This window comes from Mesoplodon mirus (assembly GCF_964341445.2).
Source record: "Mesoplodon mirus genome assembly, chromosome: 3".
In the NCBI taxonomy this organism is placed as follows: Eukaryota; Metazoa; Chordata; class Mammalia; order Artiodactyla; family Ziphiidae; genus Mesoplodon; species Mesoplodon mirus.
Window position 1 is genome coordinate 129697357 of NC_138978.1, and position 22844 is coordinate 129720200.

General features: G+C 41.8%; 1 protein-coding gene across 2 annotated transcripts in view; it reads left to right on the forward strand.

Moving 5' to 3' along the window:
- SMYD3 (SET and MYND domain containing 3) overlaps positions 1–22844 on the forward strand; it is a 738989-nt gene that overhangs the window by 598081 nt on the left and 118064 nt on the right. The gene's annotated exons all lie outside the window — the stretch shown is intronic.

Below are 22844 nucleotides of genomic sequence, written 5' to 3' on the forward strand. Positions count from 1 at the left end.
CATAACCCCAGGGCTTCTCTCTCTCTTCTCACTTGCTGTGTTTAGGAACAATATGTTTACGTGGCTCTTGCAGCCATTAGACTCTAAGCCCGTCAAGGCTAAGGCCACGTCTCATCTACGTCTTTGCAGTTCCAATGCCTAGCCCTAGTGTACATTTGGAAGTGTTGGCATGTGTTGAGCTTAAGACAATCATAGTGGGACTTCCCTGGTGGCGCAGTGGTTCAGAGTCCGCCTGCCAGTGCAGGGGACACGGGTTCGAGCCCTGGTCCGGGAAGATCCCACATGCTGCGGAGCAACTAAGCCCATGCGCCACAACTACTGAGCCTGCGCTCTAGAGCCCGCAAGCCACAACTACTGAGCCCACGTGCCACAACTACTGAAGCCCGCCTGCCACAGCTACTGAAGCCTGTGCGCCTAGAGCCCGTGCTCTGCAATAAGAGAAGCCACCACAATGAGAAGCCCGCGGACTGCAACAAAGAGTAGCCCCCGCTCGCCACAACTAGAGAAAGCCCCGCGGGCAGCAACGAAGACCCAATGCAGCCAAAAATAAACAAATAAATAAATAAATTTATTTTAAAAAGACAATCATAGTGCCCTGGACTTGGTCACTTCCTGTGTCTATTCTAAACAAACTCATCTGTGCAGAAGCAGCGAGCATGGGAGATGTAACTGTTGATTGAGTAGACCAGGAAAATAAGCCTAAACCATTAAACGCTTGCAGCAAGTCTTGCAAGAAAAGTGACAAGTAGGATCGAAGAGATTAGAGCCAATGACTGAGGGAGCAAAGACCAGGTGTGGTCCTTGGTCCTGACTGTGTGGTGGAATAACCTGGGTAACTTATAAAAAATACAGACACCTGCCCATCCCTGAGGGATTCTGCTATCATTTGCCCAGAGGAGACCTGGGCCTCTGTATTTTAAAAAGTTCTTCAGGTGATTCTAAAAATATACCCACTACATCAGACCCGGACAGCAGGGAAGAGAACCAAAGCTGGAGGAACAATAGGTCTGAGTTTGGAACAAAGTCAGAGAACTTGGTATCCCTTAAAGCACATTCCTGGTGCATCTGCTGTTTGTGCGTTATGGGTAGGATGTGTCAGGAAGTCAGCACTCTGTAGCCTCCCAGAGTGAGCTAAAGCCTCTGATAGATGTCAAATAGGCATATCCCAAAGAGTTCAGCTCCCGTTGGTGATGAAAATCAGGTTCTCTCATGTGTTAAACTCTCTGAATGAAGTTCTGGCTACGCTTGTGCAGAGCAAAAGGGATTTTCATATTTGTCTACTTCCAGAAAAGAATTCCATGCATATTCTAATTGATGATGAGCATTGACTAATATTAGAATCTTACTTTCAAGTAATCTGGGAAGTTAAACAAATAATAAAACAGAAATGTTAAAGGAAAACAGCTGGAGCTATATACTTTGACCCACAGAGTATGACTCACAAAGAAAATAAAAACTGATTAAGAGGTAATGATTTCATAAATCCTCTGTGGCTGGCATCATTGCATTCCCTGGGCAAGGGGTATGAAAAGAGAGAATTAGGCCATCTTGTACACCCAAAATGACATTTTGGACACCTGAAATTTCGTGGGGACCGTGTGAGACATCAGTGTACAGATTATACCTATACTATTTGGGGGCAGATTTGAGATTTGATGTTGACAACATGCCAGGTCCTCACGAAAGATGCCCATGACTCAGTGGGTATTCTTTAGGAGCAGGAATATTCTGAGTACATACTTGAGTGTGTGTTTCCAGTTCTCTCCAGGATTTCCAACATGCCCTCCGTGAAATCACTTGCCCCTTCCTGTACCTCTCTGTCTTTCTGTGAAGTGGGGACATCTCTGATCATCATCTGGTAATGTCTATGAAGCTCCATCAGACTTTTGTCTGGAAGGCTCTGTTAACAGTAATGCCTGCTTGGTTTCTGACATGGTTACAAGAGAATGGAGGTGGAGGCAGGGCACCAAACATGGCCAGTGCTTTTATCTTTGACGTTATAAAAAGGTCCCCTGGCTGAGGGCCAGATTGGAGTTTCCTGGAATATAAAATGCAGACGTGTGCTTTCTGTTGGTGGGGCGCCAGAGAACGCTCACCGAGCCCTCGACCAGTACTTCACTTCCACAGCATGCACAGTTGCCAGGAAGAGCATCTGAGTCCTGGTGATTTTGTGTGGGGTCTCTCACGGGTACGAGGTGGGGCAAAAAAAGAGCTGAACCATGGAATTTGGTCACCTCCTCTCCCAGACCTTAGAAGGAGTGGTCTCCCTGTCAGACCCTCAGCTTATGAGTGATGCCCTCTGGAATGACCCTTCCCCCCTACTCCCGCCAGCTTCCAGGAACAGAGCTCTGTGTGGATTAATTCACAGATGACAGAATTGTTTTAGAATAACTGGAGCAGCACCGGTGTTTCTCCTCTGAGAGACAAATGCAATCCTGAGTGCTTTCTTTTTGAAAATATGACTGAGATATTAAAGATAATTCTTCCCTCAAACCGGGACATACTTCTTTTGAACTTTTTGCCCGTCTGGCACATGGTCTGTGGATTTCAGTGCTTCCTTACAGGGTATTGGTAAGAACTGGTGAGGAGCTGGTGCAAGCCAGCTCTGAAAAGGTAGGGGAAGCTAGCAGAAATGGCCTTCACTGGTGTTAAGATTCTGATGTCACATTAAATAATTTCCTTTGGTTACGCTTATGATTACCTCCTAAAAAAGCACGTCTAGACTTCTGTCCAGGACTATTATCTGAAATCGTTAGTGTGGACCCCAACTAAACTAGTAGTCCCTCAATTTGAGACCACAGATTAAATAATCTGATGTGCTTGCTTTAGCAGATAAGCAAATACCATATTCTCGTGTGAGTTTGGAAAGTTGCCCACTCTAATCATCATACATGCAAGCGTTCGAGGAGATGTGTGGATTAAATAATCACTGTCAAGTTCTTTGGTTGGCAGAGTGCAGTACTGGGCTGGGTCTAGTCTTTGTTCAGTCCTCTGCATACTCTCTCTGCTCTGACTGGTGTATTTTATACATGAGAAAAAAAAATCAGCTTAAAATAGAATGAAGGTGTTCGCAGTCTGTTGCACAACCACAGATTCCAAAGTCTCTCCCATCAGAATTTCAGGTCTCTCTTCGCGCACAACAGACACCATATACACAGGTGACTGATGGAGTGGAAGGATCCGTTTCCATCTCCATGGTAACCTTAATCAGGTTCTCACCTGGGGTAGCTGAGCCAGGAGGCATTGTTAGCCTACAGGGCGCACAGCAGGCCAGCAGCAGAGCTGGGCTTGGGGCTCCAGCCTCCTTATTTCCATTTCACGGTGCTGCCTGTCACACACTCCCATATGCCACAAGCAGAGAACCCACATCCTGCTGTTGTTCATCCTATTTATAAATGTCTCTGGAGGACCCACGTCCAGGTCATGCTAACCGTCGCACTCAGAACACTTGCCCCTTATACCTAACTTGAAACTGTTCTGCTGCGGTTCCAAGCACTTTCCTCTGTGTTTGCAGAGGAAAGTGAAAGCAGCTGTTCCCAAAGAAGGAAAGATGAGCTGGAGGCGTGACAGGCACTAGGAGATGAGGGCTGTGGTTTGCATCTCCATTAAAACAAAACCTGCCCTGAAATTTGGGTGTACACTTTGCCTTAATGAGGGTTGCCATTAGAACATTTTTTCCTGTAAAATGTTTGCGTTTTTCCCAGTCTCAGACCTTCCACCTTGTGGTGTTTACACAACAAGATCAGTAGGACTCTGCTGGGAGTTGCGACAAATTCTCCTTAAATCTGCTTTTGCAAACAGAGCCAGTAGCCTTCTGCTGCGTATAAGCCCATTCTGTATTCTCAGGAACATGTCTTTCTCGTGGAGGAGGGTGGTAGGAAGTGTCTGCTGCTTCAGCGTCTTCGTTTAATCTTCACCTGCCTTTGCCTATCAGCCAGTCATGCTGATCCACACACTGTTGCAGTAAAGGCAGATTTCCAGCAAACACCACAGACACGGGTAGGCTTTCAAACTCCCCCAAGAGTGTGGATGCCAACTGCTTTTTATTTCCTCTAAATGGACCTGATTTCATATAAGCAAATGAGCTTCATTCTCTGAGAAGGAGTTTTAGTCACTGCTTTGGGAACACCCAGCACAGAGGGAGGGGAGGTGTTGAGGCCATAGCTGGGAAAGGCCTTTGATGGTTCTCAGTCACACTCAAGGCTTTGGTCACTTTCCTAGAAGCCCTGAAGGGGCATTCCCCTTCCTGCTGGCAATTCTGTGTTCCTGGATATTTAACCTTGACCCCGCAGTTGGTTCCAGTGTATGGCCTTGTGGCAATCTGTAGTTGCAGTAGAGTCCTGAGGAATCAAGTTCGATCGGCATTGACAAATGCTGACAGCTGCAGCGGGAACAGAAAGTTCAATGGTGCTCATCAATATTAGGATGAGCCTGTTTTTCTCCCTCCCACCAAACAAAGCAGACTCCAGTCAGACCCCTGCCCTCTAGGATGGTTATTGAAAACTCGGGCCACTATGCCGTTCATGACATTAGTGCTTCTAGAGGATGCAAAGGTCATGGGTTAGAAAGTGCATCTATGCAGAATTATTACTACTGAGAATCTTAGCTTCAGGGAGGTTAAATATCTGGCCAAGATCACACAACTATGGAGCAGAGATTCATTTTAGGACTAAATCCAGTGTTCCTTTCACTAAGTTCTAATTATTGTGTACCATTGCTTAATTGCTAAGTAGAACATTCTGCAAGTTGTACATGCTTCCTTGAGAGAACATTCTTCTTCCCTGTCCATAATGCCCATTGACTGGTTTGTGGTTGATATAATAGTGAATGCTCTATTTTTAACCACTGTTTTTTCCACTTTATGAAAGAGCCACTTTCCCCCTCAAGTTAAATCTGAAATGTTTTCAGTTTTTTCCAGAGGAGGTGGAAATTGGTTCCAGCAGAGATGTTTCCTGTGAATCATAAGGTTTTTCAATGATGTTGTGTATTAATCTATTAGTTCCCAGTATATTATCCATGAACTAGAGTACCTCGGTCAAAAGCACTGCAAATTGTACTTTGCTTCCCTCATAATTTTGAATTTCAGGACTTCCCAATCTCTCTCTGAAGTGCAGACACTATATCTGAACCTCGTTTTGCTTTAGAAACAGAACAAAACAAAACACAAAAAAACCTCCTCTTCTTTTAAGACACTAGAATTATTGAATTACTGGAAAAGTTTATGTGTTCAGTAATTTTATTTCCTAGCCTGTACTCGTCTCTCTCCAATCCAATCTAATTAGAGTTTGCACGAGGATTGGGTAACAGGAAGTACTGGAAAGCAGATTGCCTTTCTCCTTTTCCTCTTAATGTGAACCATCTGAAATTAACCCAGTGCAAGAGTTTCAACATCAAACACTTGTGAGCCAAGTGAACACATCTGTTTAAGTGTTCCAGATGCAAAGTAGATCTGGATGGCTGCATCTGATGTTTGAGCCTGATAGAGCCACTGGTCACTTTCCCAAGGATGTGGTCAACCAGTCTTGCTGGATTCCAACCTTGCCCTATTGAAGAAACTCAGATTTCTAATTCTAACAAAAACCACTGACACCTGGCAGGGATGCTTCTACTTTGAAACCTAGAGGAAGCATTTGGCCAATTGAATGTAATTGTGTGGACGGACACCCTTTGACATAGTGGAGTATCTCATATCATCTGGTACCTATTTTTTACTCTTAAGGGAATAAAGTTAGGGTATTTATGTAGCAGCCATGTATGGGGGAACTTAGATGGCCTCACTGATCCATCCACGGGTAGTTGGGGGCAGGGACCTCTCTGCCAGGTGAGTGGCAGGAGGCTCAGGATGATGTTGGAGATAGAAGCCAGGGGAGTGAACAGAGCTCCCTCCCAGGCAGCCTTGATGCGGCTGTCCCACAGCACGGGTCCTGAGCTTGCGTGGGATTTCTTATGCTGTGGGTAGCGGTCACCTTTAGGTTCTAGACCAGTATCTGGGCATTTGGTAAATACCAACAGTTACATTGAGAACACATCATTTTCCAACATAATCATGATACAGTAATATTAGAAACAAGTCAAGATAGGAGTATGGAGTGAAGAGAACAATCTTCTGTTTCCTTGGCTGAGATTGTCCTTGTTGTTGTGGAATTAAGGTATTTTATTCTTGCAGTACTGTTACCTATGGATTGTAGAAGATCACTCCTCTCTCTACGTTCATCTACTTTGTCCCCAAACATTTACTGAATAACTTACCATGATGGCACTGGGAATAGTTATGATGAGGTCATGGTCCCTCAGGGAGTTCTGAGCTAGTTGAGGAAACAGTAGATCATTAATGACAGCTTGGTGCTAAGAGAGAGGTTTGCAGAGTGTCTATGGTGGCTCAGGAGGGTGGATAGACAACATTTCCTGATCGAGAACATTCGACACTGTGTCCAAAAGGGACAAATGGGAAGAAAGCGGGAGAAGTGATTGGAAATAGAGATCCAAGAAAAGAGTAGGAAACTGCAATCCTAGTCCTGACAGAATCCAAAGGGAAAGGATTCCACTTGGAAGAACAGGTGTATTGGCATTAAGATGGATCCGGGAATGGGTCAGATTCGGGCAGGGCGGGGGGCTGTGAGAGGAACGAAAGGGGGCGAATGAGAAGGAATCAAGTATCAAGAGCAATGACTGCAGTTGTGAGGAGTTTGCACCTGGCCACTGGGTGGGGCGGGGGACAGGTAGAGGAGCTTGAGTGGTCGAAGGGAGAAGGGAGAAATTCAGGAGGCTCATTCCTGCCAAGATTCTGAGAACAGCTGGCACAGTCCTGCCTTAGATGAGCTATTTCCATGTGTTCGTTGTGTAAAATGAAGACACACTTTTTTTTTTTTTTTTTTTTTTTTTTTGCGGTACGTGGGCCTCGCGCTGTTGTGGCCTCTCCCGTTGCGGAGCACAGGCTCCGGACGCGCAGGCTCAACGGCCATGGCTCACGGGCCCAGCCGCTCCGTGGCATATGGGATCCTCCCAGACCGGGGCACGAACCCGTGTCCCCTGCATCGGCAGGCGGGCTCTCAACCACTGCGCCACCAGGGAGGCCCAAAGACACACTTTTTAAGGACGTTACTGGAGCTGTGCGAGGGAGCCGTCACCAGAAGTAGAGCTGAACTAGCTGTGCACTGCTCCAGGCTCAAGTGGTCACGAGACCACCTTCTCGTTTGACCAGTGAGGACGCTGAGGGCAGACAGAGGAGGCCCCGCCCGGGACACACAGGGGCCAGGACAGAGGTGCCGTTGTTGCTGCAGCCAACACGTTCCTCATTCTCTTCATCATTTCCCAGCAGAGTGGAGCTTCTCAGGAACCCTTCTGCTTAGAGTCCAAATTATTTTGATCGTTTGTAGAAAACTCAGCAATAGTACATTTTATGTTATATAGATAGTGTTCTCCCCCTACTGAAAACAAATTTCGGGACTCACCTATTCCAGCTCCTTTTACCTAGTAAAGCTGAAGTTCAAAAAGGAATTCTTTCCCTAAATGATAGCAAGCATCTTTGATGTGTTTGGATAAGAAATAATGAAATAAATTTACTAATTTCATACGTCAGGGACTGTGAAAAAGAGCACGCTCATTTACTCTTATATTTGTAAATTGAAAAATTAGAAGATTTAATTTATGCTTCCCTAAGTAGTTTCTCTGTTTGTGTATATATATTACACACGTACACACACACACATACACACACACATACACACACACACACACACCCCTGTGAATGATCTCCTCCTACCTGGTTGCTGTGGAAAGAGGGGAGGTAGACCCCATTATAGGGACAGTTACAGAAGAAGTGACAGAATGGGACGGGAGGGTCAGGACATGGCAGCAAGGTAAGGTGCGCTGGGAACCTGCGAGTGGAGACTATCACCTTGGTGAAACCCTCCTGGCGTGGATGGCTAGCTGTGAGTGAATGTAGCTTTGTCTAGCTCCAGTATAAAGTGCTCCCAAGAGCTATTGTTTCTGAATGTTTGGAAACAATTTCAAAGCTTGCCTGCTCTTCTGTTAAGTAAATAAAGCCTTAGGCTCAACCCCAAAAAACAGCTAATTAGATAATGGTGGGGATTTCATTGTGAATATAATTCCCATATGAAATTGCTCTGCCTTGGGCCATGGTCTCACTCTGCTTGGTGGAAGAATGCAAGTTCCACTGTGGGTTCCACGTTGGAGGATTTTATTGCCCTTTTCCAAGTGCTATGACTAGGAAGATCATAGGGGCCATGAGTTGAGTATGTGTTGAACTTAACTGCCTCACAAACATGAGTTTCACCTTTTAAGCAAGCCTAGGAGAAAGACAAATTCAAATTCAACACGAAGACAGTAGAAAGAGCACGGGCTCCAGAGCCAGACAGACTTGAATTTGAATCTTACCCCTGGCAGTTAGGGGCAGAAGGACATTTGTAACTGTTACTTAAGCTTTAAGACTGTCTTGTGCCTCATTTGTTCATTGTAGGCATTGATGCCCTACAAGGATGTTGTGAGGAATAATTGAAATACATACAAGAGTCATCCAGATCATGATCAAATAAATGGTAGTTTTCTTCTTCCAAATCCATTCTACAGACATTTAACTGTGCTTTTGTTACATACATGGTTCTGTGGTAGGTATTTGGGAGAGGTAGGATCAAAGAAGAATAAGACCTATACTACTGTTGAAATGGGGACAATCTGACATGCGCTCAAACGACAGCCCAGGACCTCTATCCACACCAGCCTCCTTGCTGTTCCTGGAACATGCAGGCCTGTTCCTGCCTCTGCACCTCAAGACTTGCCGTCCCCTCTTCCTAGAACTCTCACCTCTGCTGCTTCACCTCTTCTTCACCTCTAAGTCATCTTCTCAGCGATGGCTTCCCCGATCATGCTACACTCCCTGGGACTAGTACTCCCCATCGCTCTTCCCTGTTTATTTGTTTTTCCCTCTGACAAATATAATTCGTGTGTGTGTGTGTGTGTGTGTGTGTTTTCTGTCATCCCATGCTCCTTCTCACTCTTTTTTTTTCTTTTTATTAGTTTCTGCTTTATAACAAAGTGAATCAGTCATACATATACATCTGTTCCCACATCCCTTCCCTCATGCATCTCCCTCCCTCCCACCCTCCCCATCCCACCCCTCCAGGCGGTCACAAAGCACCGAGCTGATCTCCCTGTGCTCTGCGGCTGCTTCCCATTATCTATCTACCCTACGTTTGGTAGTGTACATATGTCCATGCCTCTCTTTCGCTTTGTCACAGCTTACCCTTCCCCCTCCCCATATCCTCAAGTCCATTCTCAAGTAGGTCTGTGTCTTTATTCCCGTTTTACCCCTAGGTTCTTCATGACATTTTTTTTTTTAATTCCGTATATATGTGTTAGCATACGGTATTTGTCTTTCTCTTTCTGACTTACTTCACTCTGTATGACAGACACTAGGTCTATCCACCTCATTACAAATAGCTCAGTTTCATTTGTTTTTATGGCTGAGTAATATTCCATTGTATATATGTGCCACATCTTCTTTATCCATTCATCCGATGATGGACACTTAGGTTGTTTCCAGCTCCGGGCTATTGTGAATAGAGCTGCGATGAACATTTTGGTACATGTCTCTTTTTGAATTATGGTTTTCTCAGGGTATATACCCAGTAGTGGGGTTGCTGGGTCATATGGTAGTTCTATTTGTAGTTTTTTAAGGAACCTCCATACCGTTCTCCATAGTGGCTGTACCAATTCACATTCCCACCAGCAGTGCAAGAGTGTTCCCTTTTCTCCACACCCTCTCCAGCATTTATTGTTTCTAGATTTCTTGATGATGGCCATTCTGACTGGTGTGAGATGATATCTCATTGTAGTTTTGATTTGCATTTCTCTAATGATTAATGATGTTGAGCATTCTTTCATGTGTTTGTTGGCAGTCTGTATATCTTCTTTGGAGAAATGCCTATTTAAGTCTTCTGCCCATTTTTGGATTGGGTTGTTTGGTTTTTTGCTATTGAGCTGCATGAGCTGTTTATAAATTTTGGAGATTAATCCTTTGTCAGTTGCTTCATTTGCAAATATTTTCTCCCATTCTGAAGGTTGTCTTTTGGTCTTGTTTATGGTTTCCTTTGCTGTGCAAAAGCTTTGAAGTTTCATTAGGTCCCATTTGTTTATCTGTGTTTTTATTTCCATTTCTCTAGGAGGTGGGTCCAAAAGGATCTTGCTGTGATTTATGTCATAGAGTGTTCTACCTATGTTTTCCTCTAAGAGTTTGATAGTTTCTGGCCTTACATTTAAGTCTTTAATCCATTTTGAGCTTATTTTTGTGTATGGTGTTAGGGAATGATCTAATCTCAAACTTTTACATGTCCTTGTCCAGTTTTCCCAGCACCACTTATTGAAGAGGTTGTCCTTTCTCCACTGTACTTTCCTGCCTCCTTTATCAAAGATAAGTTGGCCATATGTGCGTGGGTTTATCTCTGGGCTTTCTATCCTGATCCACTGATCTATCTTTCTGTTTTTATGCCAGTACCACACTGTCTTGATTACTGTAGCTTTGTAGTATAGTCTGAAGCCAGGGAGCCTGATTCCTCCAGCTCCGTTTTTCGTTCTCAAGATTGCTTTGGCTATTCGGGGTCTTTTGTTTTTCCAAACAAATTTTGAAATTTTTTGTTCTAGTTCTGTGAAAAATGCCAGTGGTAGTTTGATAGAGATTGCATTGAATCTGTAGATTGCTTTGGGTAGTAGAGTCATTTTCACAATATTGATTCTTCCAATCCAGGAGCATGGTATATCTCTCCATCTATTTGTATCATCTTTAATTTCTTTCAACAGTGTCTTATAATTTTCTGCATACAGGTCTTTTGTCTCCTTAGGTAGGTTTATTCCTAGATATTTTATTCTTTTTGTTGCAATGGTAAATGGGAGTGTTTTCTTGATTTCATTTTCAGATTTTTCATCATTAGTGTACAGGAATGCCAGAGATTTCTGTACATTAATTTTGTATCCTGCTACTTTACCAAATTCATTGATTAGCTCTAGTAGTTTTTTGGTAGCATCTTTAGGATTCTCTATGTATAGTATCATGTCATCTGCAAACAGTGACAGCTTTACTTCTTCTTTTCTGATTTGGATTCCTTTTATTTCCTTTTCTTCTCTGATTGCTGTGGCTAAAACTTCCAAAACTATGTTGAATAAGAGTGGTGAGAGTGGGCAGCCTTGTCTTGTTCCTGATCTTAGAGGAAATGGTTTCAGTTTTTCACCATTGAGGACAATGTTGGCTGTGGGTTTGTCATATATGGCCTTTATTATGTTGAGGAAAGTTCCGTCTATGCCTACTTTCTGCAGGGTTTTTATCATAAATGGGTGTTGAATTTTGTCGAAAGCTTTCTCTGCATCTATTGAGATGATCATATGGTTTTTCTCCTTCAACTTGTTAATATGGTGTATCACATTGATTGATTTGCGTATATTGAAGAATCCTTGCATTCCTGGAATAAACCCCACTTGATCATGGTGTATGATCCTTTTAATGTGCTGTTGGATTCTGTTTGCTAGTATTTTGTTGAGGATTTTTGCATCTATGTTCATCAGTGATATTGGCCTGTAGTTTTCTTTCTTTGTGACATCCTTGCCTGGTTTTGGTATCAAGGTGATGGTGGCCTCATAGAATGAGTTTGGGAGTGTTCCTTCCTCTGATATTGTTTGGAAGAGTTTGAGAAGGATGGGTGTTAGCTCTTCTCTAAATGTTTGATAGAATTCGCCTGTGAAGCCATCTGGTCCTGGGCTTTTGTTTGATGGAAGATTTTTAATCACAGTTTCAATTTCAGTGCTTGTGATTGGTCTATTCATATTTTCTATTTCTTCCTGAGTCAGTCTTGGCAGGTTGTGCATTTCTAACAATTTGTCCATCTCTTCCAGGTTGTCCATTTTATGGGCATAGAGTTGCTTATAGTAATCTCTCATGATCTTTTGTATTTCTGCAGTGTCAGTTGTTACTTCTCCTTTTTCATTTCTAATTCTATTGATTTGAGTCTTCTCCCTTCTTTTCTTGATGAGTCTGGCTAATGGTTTATCAATTTTGTTTATCTTCTCAAAGAACCAGCTTTTAGTTTTATTGATCTTTGCTATCGTTTCCTTCATTTCTTTTTCATTTATTTCTGATCTGATCTTTATGATTTCTTTCCTTCTGCTAACTTTGGGATGTTTTTGTTCTTCTTTCTCTAATTGCTTTAGGTGCAAGGTTAGGTTGTTTATTCGAGATGTTTCCTGTTTCTTAAGGTGGGATTGTATTGCTATAAACTTCCCTCTTAGAACTGCTTTTGCTGCATCCCATAGGTTTTGGGTCGTTGTGTCTCCATTGTCATTTGTTTCTAGGTATTTTTTAATTTCCCCTTTGATTTCTTCAGTTATCACTTCGTTATTAAGTAGTGTATTGTTTAGCCTCCATGTGTTTGTATTTTTTACAGCTCTTTTCCTGTAATTGATATCTAGTCTCATAGCATTGTGGTCGGAAAAGATACTTGATACAATTTCAATTTTCTTAAATTTACCAAGGCTTGATTTGTGACCCAAGATATGATCTATCCTGGAGAATGTTCCATGAACACTTGAGAAAAATGTGTATTCTGTTGTTTTTGGGTGGAATGTCCTATAAATATCAATTAAGTCCATCTTGTTTAATGTATCATTTAAAGCTTGTGTTTCCTTATTTATTTTCATTTTGGATGATCTGTCCATTGGTGAAAGTGGGGTGTTAAAGTCCCCTACTATGAATGTGTTACTGTCAATTTCTCCTTTTATGGCTGTTAGTATTTGCCTTATGTATTGAGGTGCTCCTATGTTGGGTGCATAAATATTTACAATTGTTATATCTTCTTCTTGGATCGATCCCTTGATCATTATGTAGTGTCCTTCTTTGTCTCTTCTAGTAGTCTTTATTTTAAAGTCTATTTTGTCTGATACGAGAATTGCTACTCCAGCTTTCTTTTGGTTTCCATTTGCATGGAATATCTTTTTCCATCCCCTTACTTTCAGTCTGTATGTGTCTCTAGGTCTGAAGTGGGTCTCTTGTAGACAGCATATATCTGGGTCTTGTTTTTGTATCCATTCAGCCAATCTGTGTCTTTTGGTGGGAGCATTTAGTCCATTTACATTTAAGGTAATTATCGATATGTATGTTCCTATTCCCATTTTCTTAATTGTTTTGGGTTCATTATTGTAGGTCTTTTCCTTCTGTTGTGTTTCTTGCCTAGAGAAGTTCCTTTAGCATTTGTTGTAAAGCTGGTTTGGTGGTGCTGAACTCTCTCAGCTTTTGCTTGTCTGTAAACATTTTAATTTCTCCATCAAATCTGAATGAGATCTTTGCTGGGTAGAGTAATCTTGGTTGCAGGTTTTTCTCTTTCATCACTTTAATTGTGTCCTGCCACTCCCTTCTGGCTTGTAGAGTTTCTGCTGAGAGATCAGCTGTTATCCTGATGGGGATTCCCTTGTGTGTTATTTGTTGTTTTTGCCTTGCTGCTTTTAATATGATTTCTTTGTGTTTAATTTTTGACAGTTTGATTAATATGTGTCTTGGCGTATTTCTCCTTGGATTTATTCTGTATGGGAGTCTCTGTGCCTCCTGGACTTGATTAACTATTTCCTTTCCCATATTAGGGAAGTTTTCAACTATAATCTCTTCAAATATTTTCTCAGTCCCTTTCTTTTTCTCTTCTTCTTCTGGAACCCCTATAATTCGAATGTTGGTGCGTTTAATGTTGTCCCAGAGGTCTCTGAGACTGTCCTCTGTTCTTTTCATTCTTTTTTCTTTATTTTGCTCTGCAGCAGTTATTTCCACTATTTTATCTTCCACTTCACTTATCCGTTCTTCTGCCTCAGTTATTCTGCTATTGATCCCGTCTAGAGTATTTTTTATTTCATGTATTGTGTTTTTAATCGATGCTTGATTCATCTTTAGTTCTTCTAGGTCCTTGTTAACTGTTTCTTGCATTTTGTCTATTCTATTTCCAAGATTTTGGATCTGGGAAATAGAATCTTGGATCATCTTTACCATCATTATTCTGAATTCTTTTTCAGGTAGACTGCCTATTACCTCTTCATTTGTTAGGTCTGGTGGGTTTTTATCTTGCTCCTTCTCCTGCTGTGTGTTTTTCTGTCTTCTCATTTTGCTTATGTTACTGTGTTTTGGGTCTCCTTTTTGCAGGCTGCCGGTTCGTAGTTTCCGTTGTTTTTGGTGTCTGTCCCCAGTGGCTAAGGTTGGTTTAGTGGGTTGTGTAGGCTTCCTGGTGGAGGGGACTAGTGCCTGTGTTCTGGTGGATGAGGCTGGATCTTGTCTTTCTGGTGGGCAGGTCCACGTCTGGTGGTGTGTTTTGGGGTGTCTGCGGACTTTTTATGATTTTAGGCCACCTCTCTGCTAATGGGTGGCGTTGTGTTCCTGTCTTGCTAGTTGTTTGGCATAGGGTGTCCAGCACTGTAGCTTGCTGGTCGTTGAGTGAAGCTGGGTGCTGGTGTTGAGATGGAGATCTCTGGAAGATTTTTGCCGTTTGATATTATGTGGAGCTGGGAGGTCTCTTGTGGACCAGTGTCCTGAAGTTGGCTCTCCCACCTCAGAGGCACAGCACTGACTCCTGGCTCCTCAATTTGGGATGATTTGTTGTCTATTCATGTATTCCACAGATGCAGGGTACATCAAGTTGATTGTGGAGCTTTAATCCGCTGCTTCTGAGGCTCCTTCTCACTCTTGAGCGTGAACGCTGTGACTGTCTGATGTCTTCACTGCTCTATCCTCCGTGCCTAGAACAATGCCCAGTTGGCACCCAGTAAATTTTAATTGAATAGATGAGTGATGGAATTAATTAACTTCAGGTACCAGGAGGGTCATGTACCAAGTCCCAGTGGCCAGAAGAGCAGGAGCATGTTAGGGGCTGTATCAGTTTCCTATGGCAGCTGTAACAATTGTCATAAAATTAGTGACTTAACACAAACTTATTATCTACAGTGCTGGAGGTCAGAAGCCTCACACTGGCCTCACTGGGCTAAAATCAAAGTCTTGCCAGGGCTACATTCTTTCTGGAGGCTCCAGGAGAGAATCCGTTTCCCTGCCTTTTCCAGCTTCTGCAGGCTGCCTGTATTCTTTCCTCTGTGGGTCTCTTTCTCTGTCTTCAAGGCCAGCAAAGGCAGGTTAAGTCCTCCTCACATCACATTGCTCTGACCTTCTCTTCTGCCTCCTTCCGCTTTTAAGGAACCTTGTGATTCCACTGGGCCCACTTAGGTAGTCCAGGACTGTCTCTTAATTTTAAGGTCAGCTGACCAACAGTCTGAATGCCACTTGCAACTTAATTCCCCTTCGCCATGTATGCTAACATATTCACGGGTTCTGGGGATCAGGACGTGGACATCTTTGGGGATGCATGTGTCTGCCTACCATAGAGTGTAACAAGTGAGATATTTTGCCTAGAGCCTAAGGTTTGAGCTGCCGGTAGTGAAATATAAAACAAAAATTTAATCAAGAACTGCCATGGTTGTCAAGATTTTTTTTTTTTTTTTTACATCTTTATCTTTACTGGAGTATAATTGCTTTACAGTGGTGTGTTAGTTTCTGCTGTATAACAAAGTGAATCAGCTATACATATACATATATCCCCATATCCCCTCCCTCTTGCGTCTCTCTCCCACCCTCCCTAAAACACCCCTCTAGGTGGTCACAAAGCACCGAGCTGATCTCCCTGTGCTACGCGGCTGCTTCCCACTAGCTATCTATTTTACGTTTGGTAGTGTATATATATCAGTGCCACTCTCTCACTTCATCCCAGCTTACCCTTCCCCCTCCCCGTAACCTCAAATCCATTCTCTACCTCTGCATCTTTATTCCTGTCCTGCCCCTAGGTTCATCAGAACCATTTTTTTTTTTTACATTTCATATATGTGTTAGCATACGGTATTTGTTTTTCTTTTTCTGACTTCACTCTGTAGGACAGACTCTAAGTCCATCCACCTCACTACAAATAACTCAGTTTCGTTTCTTTTTACGGCTGAGTAATATTCCATTGTATATATGTGCCACATCTTCTTTATCCATTCATCTGTCGATGGACACTTAGGTTGCTTCTGTGTCCTGGCTATTGTAAATAGTGCTGCAATGAACATTGTGGTACATGTCTCTTTTTGAATTATGGTTTTCTCAGGATATATGCCCAGTAGTGGGATTGCTGAGTCATATGGTAATTCAATTTTTAGTTTCTTAAGGAACCTCAATACTGTTCTCCATAGTGGCTGTATCAATATACATTCCCACCAACAGTGCAAGAGGGTCCCTTTTCTCCACACCCTCTCCAGCATTTATTTTTGTAGATTTCTTGATGATGGCCATTCTGACTGGTGTGAGGTGATACCTCATTGTAGTTTTGATTTGCATTTCTCTGATGATTAGTGATGTTGAGCATCCTTTCATGTGTTTGCTAGCAATCTGTGTATATCTTCTTTGAAGAAATGTCTGTTTAGGTCTTCTGCCCATTTTTGGATTGGGTCGTTTGTTTTTTTGGTATTGAGCTGCATTAGCTGCTTGTATATTTTGGAGATTAATCCTTTGTCCGTTGATTCATTTGCAAATATTTTCTCCCATTGTCTTTTCTTCTTCTTTATAGTTTCCTTTGCTGCGCAAAAGCTTTTAAGTTTAATTAGGTCCCATTTGTTTACTTTTGTTTTTATTTTCATTTCTCTAGGAGTTGGGTCCAAAAGGATCTTGCTGTGATTTATGTCATAGAGTGTTCTACCTATGTCTTCCTCTAAGCGTTTTACAGTGTCTGGCCTTACATTTAGGTCTTTAATCCATTTGGAGTTTATTTTTGTGCAGGGGGTTAGGAAGTGTTCTAATTTCATTCTTTTACATGTAGCTGTCCAGTTTTCCCAGAACCACTTATTGAAGAGGTTGTCTTTTCTCCATTGTATATTCTTGCCTCCTTTATCAAAGATAAGGTGACCATATGTGCGTGAGTTTATCTCTGGGCTTTCTGTCTTGTTCCCTTGATCTATATTTCTGTTTTTGTGCCAGTACCATACTGTTTTCATTACTGTAGCTTTGTAGTTTAGTCTGAAGTCAGGGAGCCTAATTCCTCCAACTCCATTTTTCTTTCTCAAGATTGCTTTGGCTATTCGGGGACTTTTGTGTTTCCATACAAATTGTGGAATTTTTTGTTCTAGTTCTGTGAAAAATGCCATTGGTAGTTTGACAGGGATTGCATTGAATCTGTAGATAGCTTTGGGTAGTATAGTCATTTACACAATGTTGATTGTGAAATCCAAGAACATGGTATATCTGTCCATCTGTTTGTATCATCTTTAATTTCTTTATTCAGTGTCTTATAGTTTTCTGTGCACAGGTCTTTTGTCTCCTTAGGTAGGTTTATTCCTAGATATTTTATTCTTTTTGTTGCATTGGTAAATGGGATTGTTTCCTTAATTTCTCCTTCAGATTTTTCATTGTTAGTGTATAGGAATGCAACAGATTTCTGTGCATTAATTTTGTATCCTGCTACTTTACCAAATTCATTGACTAGTTCTAGTGGTTTTCTGGTAGCATCTTTAGAATTCTCTAAGTATAGTATCATGTCATCTTCAAGCAGTGACAGTTTTACTTCTTCTTTTCCGATTTGGATTCATTTTATTTATTTTTCTTCTTTGATTGCCATGCTTAGGACTTCCAAAACTATGTTGAATAATAGTGGCGAGAGTGGGGAACTTTGTCTTCTTCCTGATCTTAGAGGAAATGGTTTCAGTTTTTCACCATTGAGAACAGTGTTGGCTGTGGGTTTGTCATATATGGCCTTTATTATGTTGAGGTACGTTCCCTCTATGCCTACCTTCTGGAGACTTTTTATCATAAATGGGTGTTGAATTTTGTCAAAAGCTTTTTCTGCATCTGTTGAGATGATCGTATGGTTTTTCTCCTTCAATTTGTTAATATGGTGTATATCACATCGATTGATTTGCATATATATATATATATATATATAAATTTTTTTTTTTTTTTTTTTTTTTTGCGGTACGCGGGCCTCTCACTGTTGTGGCCTCTCCCATTGCGGAGCACAGGCTCCGGACGCGCAGGCCCAGCGGCCATGGCTCACGGGCCCAGCCACTCCACGGCATGTGAGATCCTCCCGGACCGGGGCACGAACCCGTGTCCCCTGCATCGGCAGGTGGACTCTCAACCACCGCACCACCAGGGAAGCCCAATTTGTATATATTGAAGAATCCTTGCATTCCCGGGATAAACCCCACTTGATCATGGTGTATGATCCTTTTAATGTGCTGTTGGATTCTGTTAGGTAGTATTTTGTTGAGGATTTTTGCATCTGTGTTCATCAGTGTTATTGGCCTGTAGTTTTCTCTTTTGTGACATCTCTGTCTGGTTTTGGTATCAGGGTGATGGTGGCCTCGTAGAATGAGTTTGGGAGTGTTCCTTCCTCTGCTATATTTTGGAAGAGTTTGAGCAGGATAGGTGTTAACTCTTCTAAATGTTTGATTGAATTCGCCTGTGAAGCCATCTGGTCCTGGGCTTTTGTTTGTTGGAAGATTTTTAATCACAGTTTCAATTTCATTGCTTGTGATTGGTCTGTCTATATTTTCTATTTCTTCCTGGTTCAGTCTTGGAAGGTTGTGCTTTTCTAAGAATTTGTCCATTTCTTCCAGGTTGTCCATTTTATTGGCATAGAGTTGCTTGTAGTAATCTCTCATGGACCTTTGTATTTCTGCCGTGTCAGTGGTTACTTCTCATTTTTCATTTCTAATTCTGTTGACTTGAGTCTTTTCCCTTTTTTTCTTGATGGGTCTGGCTAATGGTTTATCAATTTTGTTTATCTTCTCAAAGAACCAGCTTTTAGTTTTATTGATGTTTGCTATTGTTTCCTTCATTTCTTTTTCATTTATGTCTGATCTGATCTTTATGATTTCTTTCCTTCTGCTAACTTTGGGGTTATTTGTTTTTCTTTCCCTAGTTGCTTTAGGTGTAAGGTTAGGTTGTTTTTTTGAGATTTTTCTTGTTTCTTGAGGTAGGATTGTATTGGTATAAAGTTCCCTCTTAGAACTGTTTTTGCTGCATCCCATAGGTTTTGGGTCATCGTGTTTTCATTGTCTTTTGTTTCTAGGTATTTTTTGATTTCCTCTTTAATGTCTTCAGTGATCTCTTGGTTATTTAGTAATGTATTGTTTAGCCTCCATGTGTTTGTGTTTTTTTCAGTTTTTTTCCTGTAATTGACATTGTCTCATAGTGTTGTGGTTGGAAAAGATACTTGATATGATCTCAGTTTTCTTAAATTTACCAAGGCTTTGTTTGTGCCCCAAGATATGATCTATCCTGGAGAATGTTCCATGAGCACTTGAGAAGAAAGTGTATTCTGTTGTTTTTTGGATGGAATGTCTTATAAATATCAATCAAGTCCATCTTGTGTAATGTGTCATTTAAAGCTTATGTTTCCTTATTTATTTTCATTTTGGATGATCTCTCCATTGGTGAAAGTGAGGTGTTAAAGTCCCCTGCTGTTATTGTGTTACTGTTGATTTCCCCTTTTATGGCTGTTAGCATTTGCCTTATGTTTTGAGGTGCTCCTGTGTTGGGTATATAACTGTTTACAATTGTTATATCTTCTTCTTGGATTGATCCCTTGATCATTATGTAGTGTCCTTCTTTGTCTCTTGTAATAGTCTTTATTTTAAAGTCTGTTTTGTTTGATATGAGAATTACTGCTCCAATTTTCTTTTGGCTTCCATTTGCATGGAATATCTTTTTCCATCTCCTCACTTTCAGTCTGTATGTGTCCCTAGGTCTGAAGTGAGTCTCTTATAGACAGCATATATATGCGTCTTGTTTTTGTATCCATTCAGCCAGTCTATCTCTTTTGGTTGGAGCATTTAATCCATGTACATTGAAGATAATTATCGATATGTATGTTCCTATTACCATTTTCTTAATTGTTTTGGGTTTGTTTATGTAGGACTTTTCCTTCTCTTGTGTCTCCTGCCTGGAGAAGTTCCTTTAGCATTTGTTGTAAAGCTGGTTTGGTGGTGCTGAATTCTCTTAACTTTTGCTTGTCTGTAAAGGTTTTAATATCTCTGTCGAATGGTTGTCAAGTTTTAATGTGGGGGCCTCAACTGGGAGGCACTAGGAAGTTATTAAAGGCTTTTGTGATATGGTGGAACTGTGGCTTCAGGAGATGGAGATGGACTTACAGCAGGTATTTGGAGGGAGACTGATGTTTAACCTTTCAAAAGCAATTGATTTTTATTTCCCTCTTATACACACAAAACACTAGGTTCTTACTTGGAATTTCCTAAAAGAAGTAGGGTCCACTTATGGTGTCTTTTTAAAAACCACCCTATTATATTACACATATGTACAACACACGTACACAGAGACTCATAAAGCCCTGTCACATAGACACACTCACACAAATGCACACATTTCCTCCTACACACACCCACTGCCTCTCCCGTTCTTGAGATCTCTTTTCTGTGGTACTTGGTGGCCCTCCTTTTTTTCTGCCCTGGCACACTTTGAGTGACATGTATCTTCCCACCAGTAACATAGGCTTACTCTGGCAGTGGTTCTCACAGGGGTCATTCTATAAACCTCCCCTCGTAGGCATGTAAGAATCTCCAGGGAGATACATACAGTTTGAAAAAGTCTTCCTTCCCTCACCTTTACCATCACCCCACAGTGGCTGTGATTTGATATCACTTTCTAGAATGGCTCTTCTCCCTGACATCCACTGAGAATATAGTGGATATGGAACACCTGGTTTTGAGTAGAGTCTGATGAGAATTTCTTACCCTTTGGTTAGCCTCTTTAAAGCAGTGCCATCCAGTAGAACTTTCTGTGATGATAGAACTGTTCTCTGTCTGTGCTGCCCAATATGGTAGCCACAGCCACACGTGGCTACTGAGCTCTTGAAATGTGGACATACAGGAAAAATAGAGGACTCAGTAGGAAGACAGACAATGAATAAATGGTAACTCCTACCTTCATTTTGAAGGTTTTAGTACCTTCATTTTTCTTTTTAAGTTTTTTTTCTTTAGTTTTTTCAGAAGTCAACATTGGTTCACATGGGTGTAGTTATGCTCATCTTTTACCTAACTTCATTTTGATTGATAACTCAATATTTGATTGAAGTGTCAGGACTTCCCTGAGGGCGCAGTGGTTAAGAATCCGCCTGCCAATGCAGGGGACATGGGTTCAAGCCCTGGTCCAGGAAGATCCCACATGCCACAGGGTTACTAAGCCCATGAGCCACAACTACTGAGTCCGCGTGCCACAACTACTGAAGCCCGTGCACCTAGAGCCTGTGCTCTGCAACAGGAGAAGCCACCGCAGTGAGAAGCCCACGCCCCGCAATGAAGAGTAGCCCCCGCTGGCCACGACTAGAGAAAGCCCGCATGCAGCAGCGAAGACCTGATGCTGCCAAAAATAAATAAATAAATAAATAAATAAATTTATTTTTTAAAAAAGTGTTATCCTTGGGTCTCCTGACAAATGATTCTTTCTCTTACCTCTGTTCCCCTTCCTGATAAATACATACATACATATATGTATATATGTAAGCTTTATTGAGATATGATTCACATATGGTACGATTCAATCAGTTAAAGTGTACAATTCAATAGCTTTTCATGTATTCAAAGAGTTATGGAACCATCAACATGATTGATTTTAGAATATTTTCATCACCCTCAAAAAACTCATTAGTAGTCACTCCCCCGTTCTCCCTACCCACCACCGCCTGCCCTAGCCATTTACTAATCTACTTTCCTGTCTCTATGGATTTATCTATTCTGAGCATTTCATATGGGTGGAATCATACAATATATGGTCCTTTGTGACTGGCTTCTTTCACTAAGCATGATGTTTTTTAAGGTTCATCCATGTTGTAGCATGTTTAGTACTTCATTTCTTTTTAAAAATTTTTTAAATTTATTTATTTTTGGCTGCGTTGGGTCTTCCTTGCTGTGTGTGTGCTTTCTCTAGTTGCGGCGAGTAGGGGCTACTCTTCATTGAGGTGCGTGGGCTTCTCATTGTGTTGGCTTCTCTTGTTGCATAGCACGGGCTCTAGGCATGTGGGCTTCCGTAGTTGTGGCTCACGGGCTCTAGAGCGCAGGCTCAGTAGTTGTGGCGCACAGGCTTCGTTGCTCCGCGGCATGTGGGAAGTTCCCGGACCAGGGCTTGAGCCCTTGTCCCCTGCATTGGCAGGCAGATTCTTAACCACTGCGCCACCAGGGAAGCCCAGTACTTCATTTCTTTTTATTGTCAACTAATATTCCATTGTATGGGGCCTCCCTGGTGGCGCAGTGGTTGAGAGTCCGCCTGCCGATGCAGGGGATACGGGTTCATGCCCCGGTCTGGGAGGATCCCATATGCCGCGGAGCGGCTGGGCCCGTGAGCCATGGCCGCTGGGCCTGCGCATCCGGAGCCTGTGCTCCGCAACGGGAGAGGCCACAACAGTGAGAGGCCCGCATACCACAAAAAGAAAAAAATAAAAAAAAATAAAAAAAAAAAATATTCCATTGTATGGCTATACCACATTTTGTTTATCCATTCATTGGTTGATGGACATTTGGGTTGTTTCTACTTTATTTGCTATTATGAATAGTGCTGCTGTGAACATTTATGCACAAGTTTTTATGTGAACATATATTCTCATTTTTATTGCATATACATCTATGGAGTGGAATTGTTGTATAGTAACTCTGTTTAACTTTTAGAATAACTGCCAAACTGTTTTCCAAAGTGGCTGCACCATTTTACATTCCTACCACTAATGCATGAGGCTTCCAATTTTTCCACAACCTTCCCAACATTTGTTATTATCTTTTTG